Genomic DNA, 17,531 nt, shown 5'->3' with positions numbered 1-17,531 from the left:
GAGCATTGGCTTCAACTTCAAGTCACCAGCTATGTTAGCCCCTGACAAGAAAGTCAACCTGTCTTTGAAGCTTTGAAACCAGGTATTGACTTCTCCTCTCTAGCTATGAAAGTCCTGATGGCATCTTCTTCCAATAGAAGGCTGTTTAGTCTACGCTGAAAGTCTATTGTTTAGTGTAGCCACCTTCATTAATTGTCTTAGCTAGATCTTCTGGATAACTTGCAGCTTCTACATCAGCGCTCACTGCTTCACCTTGTACTTTGATGTTGGGAGATGGTGTCTTTCCTTAAACCTCATGAACCAGCCTCTGCTAGCTTCATACTTTTCTTCTGCAGCTTCCTCACCTCTCAGCCTCTATCAAATTGAAGAGAATTAGGGCCTTGATTATGCTTTGGCTTAAGGGAATGTTGTGACTGTTTTGATCTTCTATTCAAATCACTAAAACCTTTTTCACATCAACAATAAGCAACATAAAGTACCTAGGAAAAAATTTAATGTAAGACATGAAGACCTGTATATTAAGAAGTTCAAAACACTGCCAAGACAAAGATTTAAAGAGATAGGGCTTCTCTGGTGGTGCAGTGGTTGGGAGTCCTCCTGCTGATGCAGGGGATGTGGGTTGGTGCCCCAGTCCGGGAGGATCCCGCGTACCGCGGGGCGGCTGGGCCCATGAGCCATGGCCGCTGGGCCTGTGCGTCTGAAGCCTGTGCTCCACAGTGGGAGAGGCCACAGCAGTGAGAGGCCCGCGTATTGCAAAAAAAAAATTTTTTTTAAATAGATAGAGAATATATACCACATTCATGATGTTCAATATTGCTAAGATGTCAGTTCTGTCTCAAATTGATGTATAGATTCAATGCAGACCCAAACAAAATTCCAATAGATTTTTTTAAAGACTTCGACAGGCTGATTCTAACAGTTAATTGGAAATGTCAAGGACCTAGAGTAGACAAATAATCTTGAAAAAGAACAAAATTGGAGGACTTACACTATACTACCTGATTTCAAGAATTATTATAAAGTTACCATTCAATAGAACTAAAAAGTTCATAAATATATCAGTGGAACATAACAGATTATGTATTTATATATTTATATGATTTAATGTATATTTATATATATATATATAATATGTAAAGGTATATATTTAACTGATTTTCAGCAAGGCACCAAAGTAATTCAATGTTGAAAGGAAAGCCCTCAACAAATAATGATGGAACTGTTGGAGAAACTTAAGGGGGAAAAAAATAATGTCATTTCTACCTCATATTATATTTTAAAATTAAGTCAGGGTAGATTATAAACCTAAATGTAAAAGCTAAAACTTTAAAGATTCTAGAAGAAACATAGGAGAATAACTTCATGACTTTGGAGTATGTAGAGATTTCTTAGGACCCCAAAAGCACTAGTTATAAAAGTACATAAGTGACTTGATCAAAATGAAAAGCTTCTCTTAAATCTCTCAACATTAAGAAAATGAAAACGCATACTACAGAGAGAGAGCTATAAATATATGAGACAGAAAACTTGCATTCAAAATTTGTAAAAAAACTCACTATAAATTAAAATTCGTAATCCCAATTTAAAAATTGGTAAGGGGACTTCCCTGGCTGTCCAGTGGTTAAGACTCCATGCTCCCAATGCAGGGGACCTGGGTTCAATCCCTGGTTGGGGAACTAAGATTCCACATGCTGCACAGCATGGCCAAAAAAAAACAAAAAAAAAGGGCAAAAGACGTAAACAGATACTTCACAGAATAATATATGTGAGTGGTCATGTGCACATTTAAAAGTGTTCAACATCTGTAGTCATTAAGAAAATAAAAATAAAACCACAATAGGCTACCCATGAGAATAGCTAATATTAACAAATAAACAAACAAACAAAAAGAATAGCTAATATTAAAATAACTGGTAACACCAAATGATGTGGAACATCTGGAATCACTTTGGAAAATTCTTTGGTAGTTCCTTTTAATTTCTACATACAGCTATTATATGATCCAGCAATACCACTCCTAGGTATTTAGCCAAAAGAAATGAAAATATACGTCCACCAAAAGACTTGTACATTAATGTTCATAGTACCATTTCTCATTTATAGCCAAAAACTAGAAAAACTCAAATGTCCATGAGTATAAGAATGAATAGGCAACTTGATACATTCATACAGTTAAGTACTATAAAAAAGAATGAACTGTTATACAGAATAAATGGATACATATCAAAAATATACTGAATGAAAAAAGCTATACATAAAACTAAATACTGGGCTTCCCTGGTGGCACAGTGGTTGAGGGTCCGCCTGCCGATGCAGGGGACGCGGGTTCGTGTCCCAGTCCGGGAAGATCCCGCATGGCGTGGAGTGGCTGGGCCCGTGAGCCATGGCCGCTGGGCCTGCGCGTCCGGAGCCTGTGCTCCGCAACGGGAGAGGCCACAGCAGTGAGAGGCCCGCGTACCGCAAAAAAAAAAAACAACAGAAAAAAACCTAAATACTATATGACTCCATTTATATGAATTTTAAGAACAAACAAAACTGATATATAATAGAAATCAAAACAGTGCTTGTCTCTCAAGGGTGGGGAATTGAATAGAAAAGGGACAGGAGAGACCTCCCTGGTGGCACAGTGGTTAAGAATCTGCCTGCCAATGTAGGGGACCCTGGTTCGATCCCTGGTCTGGGAAGATCCCACATGCCGCGGAGCAACTAAGCCTGTGCGCCACAACTACCGAGCCTGCGCTCTAGAGCCCATGAGACACAACTACTGAGGCCGTATGCCACAACTACTGAAGCCCACACACCTAGAGCCTGTGTTCCGCAGCAAAGGAAACCACTGCAATGAGAAGCCCGTGCATCGCAACAAAGAGTAGCCCCCGCTTGCCGCAACTAGAGAAAGCCCACGTGCAGCAACGAAGACCCAAAGCAGCCAAACAAACTAAATAAATAAATAAATAAATAAAATTTAAATGCCAATCTTTAAAAAAAAAGTGCTTTAAAAAAAAAGAAGAGGGACAGGAGGAAACTTTCTGAGATAATAGAAATGTTCTATCTTGATTAGGTTGTTTGCTACATAGGTATATACGTTTGACAAAACTCATTGACTTATGTGCTTACAAGAGCTGAATTTCACTGTTCATAAATTCTATATTAATAATAAAAATTTAGATATTTAGAAAGAAGATATGGGCTTTGAGATAATATGGATCTGGATTTGATCCTTGTTTCTTTACTTTTATAAGCACATGACGTGGAGCTAGTTATTGAATAACTGAACTTTAGTCTCCTTAAATGTAAAATAGAAGCAGTAGATACCTCAGCAGCTTATGGTGAAGATAAAATTAGATAATGCACATGAAATACTAGTATACTACCTGAATAGAGTAAATACTCAATAGATAATAACTGCTATCATTGAGGCAGTATAATGATGAGGTCAAGAATGTGGGCTTTAGACCAGATTATTTCTGAACCAGTTCAGAGCCTGGCTTTGCCACCAATTTACTGTGTCACTTTGGGCAAGTTATTTAATCTCTCTGTGCCTTTGTTTCCTTAATTATAAAGTAGAATAACGGCACATACCTTAAATGGTTGTTATGAGTATTAAACAAGTCAAATACACTTAGAGCACTTAGAATACTACCTGGCACATAGTAAGTGAACAGTGAATGCTAACTGTTACCTGCTGTTATTATTCATTTTCTTATTCAACCTAGATATTATGATGGTCTGTCTCTTCAAGTCACTCCCTTGCCATTATCCTGAAATTGTTAGCTCTTTGGTTACATGGAAAAGCTTTACTGAATTCATTATCTGTCCTTTTTTCCCCTATATTTAAGTTGTTATATATTGAGAAAAGCATACAGCCATGCTGTGGTGAAGACTACTAATTTTTCACCAAAATCAGTTCTTTTCCTTTTTCTATAATTACAGAGTTTTAGCTGGGCCAGTGGCCAGACACTGTATTTCCCAGCCTCTCCAGTGACTAAGTTCTCATCAGAAGACTACAAGCAGAAATGTGTAAAACTTCAGGTGTGGGCATTAAAATATTACATATGTGCTCCTCCAAGGTCTTTTCCTTTCTCTAGAGCTGGAATTGCCTGCAACCCAACTTCAATCATATAGATGAGGAAAACACCATAGTAGATGGCAGAAAAACAATATAGAAAGAACCTGCATGCCTATGTGACCTGGAGCACTTTCCTTGGACTATTACATGAGAGAGAAATGAAATTCTGTCTTTTTAAGCAACTGAATTTTGAGGATCTCTTTGTAAAGTAGCTTAACCTTACCCTAATTTTACACCATTGCCTAAAAAGTCTTTGTATTAATCTTTATCTCCACTTGGATCAAATCTTAACTACTTCTCTTAAGTCTGTCATGACACCCACACACAGATACATATTTAGCAGGTGACTTTACCTCCTGCTTCAAAAATGAATGGCAGCCATCAGAAGAGAATTCCTACAATTTCCTGCTCCTACATTTACAAACTTAATCTGCAATCTTTGTTATCCGAGTGAAGTCTAGGTTTCCCTTTAGGCAATCCGTTTCCCTGTATTTTGGATCCCTTTCTGTATCCTCAGGGACTTTCCTTCATCAGTTATCTCGTCTCATCTCTACTGTCTTTTCCTGTGCACTAGCTTTTTCTCATCAACATTAAACATATCCAAGTCTCGCCTAACCTAAAAAAGAAAAATCTTTTCCTCAATCCCACATCCTCAGTCTAGCTACCCATCTTGTCATGCACTTACATGGCCCAGATTCTTGAAAGAGTTCATTAAACTAGCTGCTTCCGTTTCATTTCCCCTCCCTTCTCATGTGCCTGCAAGAAATCTAGCTTTTTGGGGCATTTCCCAGGCATATCCCAGAAGCCCCCCCATGAATGCTTTATGTCCATTTTTTTAAATACATCTTTATTGGAGTATAATTGCTTTACAATGTTGTGTTCGTTTCTGCTGTACAATAAAATGAATTAGCTATATTCGTACATACATCCCCATATCCCCTCCCTCTTGAGCCTCCCTCCCACCCTCCCTATCCCATCCCTCTAGGTCATCACAAAGCACTGAGCCGATCTCCTTGTGCTATGCAGCAGCTTCCCACTAGCTAGCTATTTTACATTTGGTACTGTATGTATGTCAGTCCTACTCTGTCACTACGTCCCGGCCTCCCCTTCCCCACCATGTCCTCAAGTCCATTCTCACCATCTGCATCTTTATTCCTGCCCTACCACTAGGTTCATCAGTACCATTTTTCTAGATTCCATATATATGCATTAACATATGGTATTTGTTTTTCTCTTTCTGACTTACTTCACTCTGTATGACAGACTCTAGGTCCATCCACCTCACTACAAATAACTCAATTTCGTTCCTTTTTATGGCTGAGTAATATTCCATTGTATATATGTGCCACATCTTCTTTATCCATTCATCTGTCGATGGACATTTAGGTTGTTTCCATGCCCTGGCTATTGTAAATAGTGCTGCAATGAACATTGTGGTACATATATCTTTTTGAATTAATGGTTTTCTCAGGCTGTATGCCCAGTAGTGGGATTGTTGGGTCATATGGTAGTTCTATTTTTAGTGTTTTAGGGAATCTCCATAGTGGCTCTATCAATTTACATTCCCAGCAACAGTGCAGGAGGGTTCCCTTTTCTCCACACCCTCTCCAGGTGTTTCTAGAATTTCTCCACACCCTCTCCAGGTGTTTCTAGAATTTACTGTTTCTAGATTTTTTGATGATGGCCATTCTGACTGGTGTGAGGTGATACCTCATTGTGGTTTTGATTTGCATTTCTCTGATGATTAGTGATGTTGAGCATCTTTTCATGTGTTTGTTGGCCATCTGTATGTCTTTTTTGGAGAAATGTCTATTTATGTCCTTTAAATTCACCCTGGTTGTCAGTTGTCACCTTAGCCAGAGAGGCAAAACTAACAGTATAGATACCCTAACTGGCCATTCTAAACCTTTGATTTACTTTAAAACTATTTAAGAGATGCATGCATAATAGATGAGACCATATTTTGTTTTCAGTAGATGTCCAATTAATTCCACTTTGTTCTAATTTCATGGTTACCGTGTAACCTTGTAATTATACCTTTGCTTCCCACACAACTTTTTATTAGTAAAATGAGGATATAATAATGTGCCAGTATGACTGTCTAGTAAATTTCACTTATAAATTAGTATTTGTTTTAAATATCAGTCATTCATGAATGATTGCCATGAATCAGATTTTCTGAATGACTAGATTCTGTTATCTATAAAGCTGAGGATCAAGCCATAGGCCACAGTAGCTTCATGAGGGAATACCATGACATGGCTCTCTTTTGAAGAGTCAGTTTGCTGTCTGAAGATAAAACCCTACAGCTTGCTATACACATATAGTTAAAAAAAAAAAAGTATACACTAATAGGCAGAGTGAACACAGTGCATTCTTACTCAGGACAAATAAAACAACTTTTTGTTGGCAGAGAAGAGGGGTATTGTTCTTAAATCTGTGCCCCTCTCAAGGGAAGATTTTTTAAGACCTAGGAGGCGCCAAACTCGTTTTGTACTTAATGGATTGACAAAACAACTATAGAATAAAAGCAAGTTATAATTTAAATGTGAAGGAGTACTAGAAAATTTTAGAATTAATACATTGTAAATTAGGTCAAACTTTTGTTAGAGATAGGATCACTATTTCAAATGCTACTGTCAGTGGCTCTGTTTATTTAACCAAGTAATGAAAACCAACGTGGCCTCATAAGCTCAAGTCTAAAAGAAACTAAGTCCAGCTTGAAAGAAAACAAATTTCAGCTATAAGGAAGATATTTAATCAAAATGAAAAAGTATAGATACAGTAATGAAAATATTAAATTTTCATTTTATTACTCTGTGTCATATAAAATACACCATTTCCTCTATCAAAGCTTGACGTTTACTTAGCAGATTAGTAAAAGTTTCTTAAACAAAATGGTGATGAGCTTACTGAAAGAATTGTGTAATTCAATAAATATCTGGTTTTGTTCTCTGTACCTACTGAGATATTGTAGGGATGTGGAGAACTAGGAAGATGAGAGAAGTTGGGTATAAGGCATTTTGACAGCCTAAGATTCTGGAGACCTATTTTTGTTACTCGTGATTAAAATTCTAAGGAAATTTTTGAGCTTTTTTTTAAGAGAACAGTCTGTACTAAGGAGTTTCACTGAGGCTTGGTGGAATAAGACTCATCTGTGAAATACACCAATGGGTGATTATTGAATCCCTCGTTCAGGAATAGATGTACAAAAATAAATGTAGCTTAAGAAGTTATGCTAAATGAAACCTGGGAGAAGAATCATGATGACACTCAACTGAGTGAGGATTAAAGAACAGATAAACAAGTGATTTAACTGTAGGAGATACTATGGGCCATACCAACTATTTGTGGACAAGTCTTTCTTAATACTGGTCAGGAAATTGGTACAAAGGCATGGTACAATAGTGATGGATGATTTCAACTCTCCAGTCAGCTACTATACATTCTATTCTGTTAAAAATAGAGCAGTTGATTAAAAAGGGGGCTGAGTACCAGGATAATGATGTAAGTAATGTAGAGAGCTGCTACTTTGGATTTTATTCTGATTGACAATTAATGGCTTTGAAAAATGACAGAAGTGAGCATGTCAACTTGGAATTAGTAAAATCTAGGCCTGCTGGGCATAGTCAGAAATGTACCTTCAGGGAATTCCCTGGTGGTCCAGTGGTTAGGTTGTGGGCTTTCACTGCCATGGGCCCAGGTTTGATCCCTGGTTGGGGAACTAAGATCCCACAAGCCATGCAGCACAGCCACAAAAAAAAAAAAAAAAGAAAAAAGAAATGCCTTCAATTTTAGGAAAAAATATTTCAAAGATTAGGAGAAAAACCTGGCAACCTAAATGTCCATCAACAGATGAATGAATAAAGAAGATGAGGTATATACAGAATGGACTACTATTCAGCCATAAAAAAACAAAACAAAGAATGAAATAATGCCATTTGCAGCAACATGGATGGACCTAGAGATTATCATACTAAGTGAAGTAAGTCAGAAAGAGAAAGACAAATACCATATGTTATCACTTATATGTGTAATCTAAAATACGACGTAAGTGAACTTATTTAGGAAACAGGAATAGACTCAAAGACTTAGAAAACAAACTTATAGTTACCATAGTGGGGTGGGGGGAGGATAAATTAGGGGTTTGGGATTAGCAGATACAAACTGCTATATATAAAGTAGATAAACAACAAGGTCCTACTGTATAGCACAGGGAACTATATTCAATGTCCTGTAATAAACCATAATGGAAAAGAATATATATATATATATATATATATATATATATAAAATCACTGAATCACTTTGCTGCACACCAGAAATGAATAGAACATTGTAAATCAACTATATTTCAATTTTTAAAAAATTACTAGGGCCAGCAGTACATACAAGCCATCTGGAGTCTATGTTAATGCTCCTGAATTTTGTCAAAATAATCTTCAGGGACCTCAATTGTCTTGACAGTCCATAAAACCATTATGCATGTCATGATACCATATATATAGTATATTGATGCCATACTAGTCAGACTTGGCAAGCAGGAAATGACAAATACTCTTGATGCTCTAGTAAGATACATACTTGCCAGAGAATGGAAGAAAAGTCCTGTAAAGATTCAGACACTGCCACATCATTGACATCTTCAAGATTCCAGTGGTCTGGGGATTAATGAAACAACCCTGCTAAGTAAAGGGCAAGTTATTATTCCTTACTCCATACGACTGAGAAAGAGACACAACACTTGATGGGTCTATTTGGATTTTGGAAACAGTATATACTGCTCCAAACCATTTACTGGGGAATTTAGAAGGTTGTCAGATTTAAGTGAGGATGATTATGCTGTAGGTCCAGGCTGCAATGCAAATTGCCCTGCTACTCAGATCATATGATTTGGCAGATCCCTTTGCTAGTAGAGGATCCATGGTAGATAAAAACAGTAAGAGGAATCTCTCACAAGCCCTAATGAGAGAGCTGTAGCACAAACACCCTGGGGTTCTGAAGCAAAGTCATACTTTCTGCAGCAGAGAACTACATGCTTTTTGAAAAGCATCTCCTGCCATGCTATTGAGCACATGTACATGAGACATCAAGTGACTATGTGACAAGAGCTGTCCATTATTAGCTAATTTAGCAGTAATCTATTATAAAATGAAAACAATAGGTCAGAGACCAAGCTTGGGGAGATTTAAAAGGAACAAGTAAGCTACATAAAAAAGGGATCTAGACCCCCATGTCACCATCTCTTTTACAGTAACATGTCTCCTTTAGCTTACACCTACATGACTTTATTGGGGGGATGGTCTGTAGGATGGATGATGGAGGAGGAAAAAGCTTAGACTTGGTTTAAAGAGTAATTGACTCTATACAGGTCATGTGGGTCCTTGGCGGCATAGGAAGGAAGCCGAGGGGAGAACAGGAAAGACAGACATGAGGGGCCCTCGGCGAGGATTGGGAGAGGAGCGGAGGGTGATTGCCCCACCCACTCAGGCACCAGGAGCCTCCTGAGCTCCCAGGTGAGGTCCCCTGCCCTCTGAGACCAGGGGTGGGAGGCACGCCTGGGCCCCTTTTGTTCCTTGAACCTAAGCCCCACAGCCTACAGCCCTCAGGGCCTTTTCCAGCCCTGTGGGTCCTAAGCATAGGCCCCACCCACTGCCTAAACCTAGCCCTTAGGCCCCGCCCTCCACAGCCAAGGCCTTTCCGCCCCCCCCCTTTTTTTGTTTTTCTTTTCCCTCCTCTTTTTTACTATTGTGGTATTCATGTACCTTCCAGTTGTTGATTCATCTATAGTTTTATTTTTATATTCTTTCTAACATATCTGTTAGTTACCTAGTCTAATTTTATTTTTTACTTTGTTATTTTTCTCTCTTTTTTTTTTTTTTTTTTGCCACCTCACGTGGCTTGCGAGATCTTCATTCATGAGCCCGGGGTCAGGGTGAAGCTCCTGCAGTGGGAGCTCTGAGTCCCAACCACTGGACTAACAGAGAACCTCAGACCCCAGGGAATATTCATCGGAGTGAGGTCTCACAGAGTTCCTCATCTCAACACCAAGACACAGCTTTACCCAAGAGCCTACCAACTCCAGTGTTGGAAACCTTAGGCCAAACAACCAGTAAGAAAGGAACACAATCCCACTCATTTAAAAAAAAAAAAAATGAGATGGCAAAAAAATACGTCACAGATGAAGGAGCAAGGTAAAAACCTACAAGACTAAATAAATGAAGAGGAAATAGGCAATCTACCTGAAAAAGAATTCAGAGTAATGATAAGATGATCCAGAATCTCAGAAATAGAATGGAGACCTGGATTGAGAAAATACAAGAAATGTTTAACAAAGATCTAGAAGAACTACAGAATGAACAAACAGAGATGAAGAACACAATAACTGAAGTGAAAAATACACTAGAAGGAATCAATAACAGAATAACTGAGGCAGAAGAATGAATAAGTTAGCTGGAAGACAAAATGGTGGAAATAACCTCCGAGGAACAGAATAAAGAAAAAAGAATGAAAAGAATTGAAGACAACCTCAGAGACCTCTGGGACAACACTAAACGCATCAATGTTCGAATTATAGGGGTCCCAGAAGAAGAAGACAAAAAGAAACGGTCTGAGAAAATATTTGAAGAGATTATAATCAAAAACTTCCCTAACATGGGAAAGGAAATAGTCACCCAAGTCCAGGAAGCACAGAGAGTCCCATACAGGATAAACCATAGGAAAAACACACTGAGACACATCTTAATCAAACTAACAAAAATTAAATTCAAAGAAAAAATAATAAAAGCAGCAAGGGAAAAACAAAAAATAACATACAAAGGAATCCCCATAAGGTTATCAGCTGATTTTTCAGTGTAAACACTGCAGGCCAGAAGGGAGTGAGAGGATATACTTAAAGTGATGAAAGAGAAAAACCTACAACCAAGATACTCTACCCAGCAAGGATCTCATTCAGATTCGATGGAGAAGTCAAAAACTTTTCAGACAAGCAAAAGCTGAGAGAATTCAGCACCATCAAGCCAGCTTTACAACAAATGCTAAAGAAACTTCTTTAGATGGGAAACACAAGAGAAGAAAAAGACCCACAAAAACAAACCCAAAAGAAATAAGAAAATGTTAATAGGAACATACTTATCGATAATAACCTTGAATGTAAATGGATTAAATGCCCCAACCAAAAGACACAGACTGGCTGAATGGATACAAAAACAAGACCTGTGTATATGCTGTCTACAAGAGACCCACTTCAGACCCAGGGACACATACAGACTGAAAGTGAGGGGATGGAAAAAGATATTCCATGCAAATGGAAATGAAAAGAAAGCTGGAGTAGCAATACTTGTATCAAATAGAATAGACTTTAAAATAAAGACTGTTACAAGAGATAAGGAGGGACACTACATAATGATCAAAGGATCAACCCAAGAAGAAGATATAACAATTACCAATGTTTATGCGCCCAGCATAGGAGCACCTCAGTACATAAGGCAAATGCTAACAACCATGAAAGGAGAAATTGACAGTAACACAATAATAGTAGGGGACTTTAACACCCCACTTACACCAATGGAGATTATTATTATTATTATTATTATTATTATTAACATAATAAAGGCCATCATCCTAACAGAAAATAAATAAGGAAACACAAGCTTTAAATGACACAATAGGCCAGGTAGACTTAATTGATATTTATAGAACATTCCACACAAAACTGGCGGAATTCACTTTCTTCTCAAGTGCACACAGAACATTCTGCAGGAATGATAATATCTTGGGTCACAAATCAAGCCTCAGAAAATTTAAGAAATTTGAAATCATATCAAGCATCTTTTCTGACCACAGTGCTATGAGATTGGAACTCAATTACAGGAAAAAAACAGTAAAAAACACAAACACATGGAGGGTAAACAGTGCACTACTAAATAACAGATCACTGAAGAAATCAAAGAAGAAATTTAAAAAACATAGAAACAAAGGACAAAGAAAACACGATGACCCAAAGCCTATGGGACACAGCAAAAGCAGTTCTAAGAGGGAAGTTTATAGCAATTCAATCTCACCTCAAGAAACAAGAAAAGGGGCTTCCCTGGTGGCGCAGTGGTTGAGAATCTGCCTGCTAATGCAGGGGACATGGGTTCGAGCCCTGGTCTGGGAAGATCCCACATGCCACGGATCAACTAGGCCCGTGAGCCACAACTACTGAGCCTGCGCGTCTGGAGCCTGTGCTCCGCCACAAGAGAGGCCCGCGCACAGTGATGAAGAGTGGCCCCCGCTTGCCACAACTAGAGAAAGCCCTCGCACAGAAACAAAGACCCAACACAGCCAAAAAAAAAAAAAAAGAAACAAGAAAAATCTCAAGTAAACAATCTAACCCTACCTTTAAAACAACTAGAGAAGAACAAATAAAACCCAAAACCAGTAAAAGGAAAGAAATCATAAAAATCAGAGCAGAAATAAATGAAATATAAATGAAGAAAACAATAGCAAAGATCAATAAACCTAAAAGCTGGTTCTTCGAGAAGATAAACAAAATTGATTAACCCTTAGCCAGACTCATCAAGAAAAAAAGGGGTAGGATGCAAATCAATAAAATTAGACATGAAAAAGGAGAAATCACAACTGACACTGCAGAAATACAAAGGATTATGAGATTGCTGCAAACAACTGTATGCCAATAAAATGGACAACCATGAAGAAATGGAAACATTCTTGGAAAAGTACAAATTTCCAAGACTGAACCAGGAAGAATTAGAAAATATAAAGAGACCTATCACAAGTAATGAAATTGAAACCATAATTTAAAAGTTTCCAACAAACAAGAGTCCAGGACCACAAGGCTTCACAGGTGAATTCTATCAAACATTTAGAGAAAAGCTAACACCAATCCTTGTCAAACATTTCCAAAAAATTGCAGAGGGAGAAACACTCCCAAATTCATTCTACAAAGTCACCATCACCCTGATACCAAAACCAGAAAAAGATATCACAAAAAAAGAAAATTATAGGCCAATATCACTGACAAACATAGATGCAAAAATCCTGAACAAAATACTAGCAAACAGAATCCAACAGCACATTAAAAGGATCAGACACCATGATCAAGTGCAATTTATCCCATGGATGCAAGGATTCTTCAATATACACAAATCAATCAATGTGATACATCACAGTAACAAATTAAGGAATAAAAATGATATAATCACCTCAATAGATGCAGGAAAAGCTTTTGACCAAATTCAACACCCATTTATAATAATAAAAAAAAAACTCTCCATAAAGTGGGCATAGAGGGAACCTACCTCAACATAATAAAGGCCATATATGACAAACCCACAGCAAGCATCATAGTCAATGGTGAAAAACTGAAAGCATTTCCTCTAAGGTCAGGAACAAGACAAGGATGTCCACTCTCACCACTCTTATTCAGCATGGTTTTGGAAGTCCTAGCCACAGCAATCAGAGAAGAGAAAGAAATAACGGAATACAAATTGGAAAAGAAGAAGTAAAACTGTCACTGTTTGCTGATGACATGACACTATACATAGAAAATGCTAAAGATGCCACCAGAAAACTACTAGAACTAATCAATGAATTTAGTAAGGCTGCAGGATACAAAATGAATGCACAGAAATATCTTGCATTCCTCTACACCAACAATGAAAAAATCAGAAAGAGAAATTCAGGAAACACTCCCATTTACCATTGCAACAAAAAAGAATAAAATACCTAGGAATAAACATGCCTACGGAGGCAGAAAACTTGTACTCAGAAAACTATAAAACACTGATGAAAGAAATAAAAGATGACATAAACAGATGGAGAAATATACCATGTTCTTGGATTGGAAGAATCAATTTTGTGAAAGTGACTGTACTACCCAAAGCAATCTACAGATTCAATGCAATCCCTATCAAACTACCAATGGCATTCTTCACAAAACAAAAAATTTTACAATTTGTATGGAAACACAAAAGACCCCGAATAGCCAAAGCAATCTTGAGAAAGAAAAACGGAGGTGGAGGAATCAGGCTCCCCGACTTCAAAGCATACCACAAAGCTACAGTAATCAAGACAATATGGTACTGGCACAAAAACAGAAATATAGATCAATGGTACAGGATAGAATACCCAGAGATAAACCCATGCACCTATGGTCACCTAATTTACAACAAAGGAGGTAAGAACATACACTGGAGAAAAGACAGCCTATTCAATAAGTGGTGCTGGGAAAACTTTACAGCTACATGTAAAAGAATGAAATTAGAACACTACCTAACGTCATACACAGAAATAAACTCCAAATGGATTAAAGACTTAAGTGTAAGACCAGACACTATAAAACTCTTAGAGGAAAACATAGGAAAAACTCTCTTTGACATAAACCACAGCAAGATCTTTTTTGACCCACCTCCTAGAGTGACAGAAATAAAATCAAAAGTAAACAAATGGGACTTAATTAAACTTAAAAGCTTTTGCACAATAAAGGAAACCATAAACAAGACAAAAAGACAACCCTCAGAATGGGAGAAAATATTTGCAAATGAAACAACAGACAAAGGATTAATCTCCAAAATATACAAATAACGTATGGAGCTCAATATCAAAAAAACAAACAATCCAGTTAAAAAATGGGCGGAAGACCTAAATAGACATTTCACTCAGAAAGACATACAGATGGCCAAGAGGCACATGAAAAGATGCTCAACATCACTAATTAGAGAAATGCAAATCAAAACTACAATGAGGTATCACCTCACTCACGCAGGTCAGAATGGCCATTTTCAAAAAATCTAGAAGCAATAAATGCTGGAAATGGTGTGGTGAAAAGGGAACCCTCCTGCACTGTTGGTGGGAATGTAAATTGATACAACCACTATGGAAAACAGTGTGGAGGTTCCTTAAAAAACTAAAAATAGAACTATCATATGACCCAGCAATCCCACTACTGGACATATACCATGAGAAAACCATATCTCAAAAAGATACATTTACCACAATGTTCATTGCAGCACTATTTACAGTAACCAGGACATGGAATCAACCTAAATGTCCATTGACAGATGAATGGATAAAGAAGATGCGGCACACATATACAATGGAATATTACTCAGCCATAAAAAGGAATGAAATTGAGTTATTTGTAGTGAGGTGGATGGACCTAGAGTCTGTCATACAGACTGAAGTAAGTCAGAAAGAGAAAAACAAATACCGTATGCTAACGCATATATATGGAATCTAGAAAAAAAATGGTACTGATGAACCTAGTTGCAGGGCAGGAATAAAGAGGTAGACATAGGGAATGAACTTGAGGACATGGGGTGGGAGGGCAAATGTGGGGCGAAGTGAGAGTAACATCGACATATATACACTACCAAATGTAAAATGATTGGCTGGTGGGAAGCAGCAGCATAGCACAGGGAGATTGGCTTGGTGATTTGTGATGACCTAGAAGGGTGGGATAGGGAGGATGGGAGGGAGGTTCAAGAGGGAGGGGATATGGGGACATGTGTATGCATATGGCTGATTGGCTCTGTTGTGCAACAGAAACTAACAAAATATTGTAAAGTAATTATAATCCAATAAAGATCTATTAAAAACAAACAAACAAAATATGGAATGATGCTAAACTTCCCCTCAGTGGTGAGGGGAAGTCTTCTAAGTGGACAGAACTGTGAGAAGAACCTAGACATCAACTTTTAAGGGAGAGGTAGCTTGAGGTAAGAATGTACATGGACTCCAAGACAGTGGCAGGTGACTTAGCTAGTTGGTAAGGGGCCTTGGAAGCATCAATAATAGAAAATTGGAGACAAGGACGTTTGGGAGAAAGCCATGTAGATGAATCTATGAGAATGAGTACAAAATGTGTACCTCTTTGTGTTCTCATGTCATTGCAGAACATCCAGCATGGAGGAGACACTCAACAACTCAACAAGATAAATCAGGTGGATATCACCCAATGTCTTGTGTCGTCTTCTCAGCCATCTTGATACTTGTGCCCCTGAATGGAGTAGCCATGGTAGAAAAATGGAGTTTATCCCTGGATTCCCTCTCACCAAGGCTGATCTAGCTACTGCCACAGCTGTATGTCCGGCTCATCAGCAGCAGATACCATTGCTGAGCCCTTGATGTGTTACCATCCCTCAAGGAGGCCTCCTAGCCTTTTGGTAGTAAGCTGATTACACCCATCCTTTCTGGAATTGATAACTATAAGTGGGTTTGCCTTCCCTGCTCACAATACCTTCACAGACTCCCTGTCTGAGGTCTTAGAGAGTGTCTGATTTATCAATATTGGATTCCACATAACAGCCCTTTGGAACAAGGGTCCTATTCTATCGCAAAGGAGGTGCATGCACCAATGTGCAAATGATCTCAGGATCCACTGTTTATACCACATACCGTATCACCCCAAAGCAACCAAACTAATAGGATATTAGAATGGCCTCAAACAGTCAGCTAAGGTACCAGCTTGAGGCCACAATTCAATAGAGCACTGCCCTCCAGAATGCAGTATATGCAATGGCTGATATATTTTCCTCTAGCCCCAGTAGCTAGAATATACAGGTCCAGGAGCTAAAGGGTAGAAGTAGGGTTTGCCCCTCCCTCTCACCATCATCAGTAAGCCATTGCAAAGTTTATACTTCCCATTCCCACAATTCTAGGCTTTGCTGGATTAAGAATTCTACATTCTTGGGTGGTGGGTGAGAGGAGTGATATTACGAGAGATATAGTAATCATTTCACTGAATCTAAAACTGCAAGTACTGCCTGGTTACTCTGGACTCCTTATGCCAGTGGACTAAACAACCAATCAAACAAAAATGGTTACTGGTGAGGGTAATCAATCCTGTTGTATCATAAATAACAAAGCTTATTTTTATATGATGAAGGCAAGGACTGTGTCTAAAATTGGGGGAATTCACTAAGGCATCTCTTGGTGCTTCCAAGCCACTGGAGACAGTGAATGGGTAATTACAGCATGCACAGTCTAGAATGGGCATGCTACCCAAGGGCTCAGACCCTTCAGGAATAAAAATATGGGTTATTCTAGATTGCTAGAAGAGTATGGAAAATCTAGATTAGATGGTAGAGGAGGAAGAGGATGAATATTAATTCATCTATTATAACATTAATTTATAAATTAAATTATATTATCAATTAAATTATAACATGTTCTACTAACTCCAGTTTAAGTATTCTTTTTATAAAAAATATTTATTTATTTATTTGGTTGAACTTGGTCTTAGTTGTGGCATATGGGCTCCTTCGTTGTGGGAGATGGGCTCCTTAGTTGCAGCTTGCTGGCTCCTTAGTTACAGCAGGCAGGCTCCTTAGTTGTGGCATGCAAACTCTTAGTTGCAGCATGCATGTGGGATCTAGTTCTCTGACCAGGGATTGAACCTGGGACCCCTGCATTGGGAGCTTGGAGTCTTAACCACTGTGCCACCAGGGAAGTCTCAGTATTC

At 38.2% G+C, this 17,531-nt stretch overlaps 1 protein-coding gene across 1 annotated transcript in view; it reads left to right on the top strand.

The window, feature by feature from the left end:
• Positions 1 to 15,981, top strand: part of CCDC18 (coiled-coil domain containing 18) — a 136,286-nt gene extending 120,305 nt beyond the window's left edge. The window contains exon 32 of the mRNA XM_081226547.1: positions 15,964 to 15,981. The gene's annotated coding sequence lies outside the window, so the exon portion shown is untranslated. The remainder of the gene's footprint in view (positions 1 to 15,963) is intronic.
• Positions 15,982 to 17,531: the final 1,550 nt, after the last annotated feature.

This window comes from Mesoplodon bidens (assembly GCF_964165515.1).
Source record: "Mesoplodon bidens genome assembly, chromosome: 2".
Taxonomy (NCBI): domain Eukaryota; kingdom Metazoa; phylum Chordata; class Mammalia; order Artiodactyla; family Ziphiidae; genus Mesoplodon; species Mesoplodon bidens.
The sequence above is the reverse complement of the archived record's forward strand: the minus strand, read 5'-3'. Positions and strand labels throughout refer to the sequence as shown.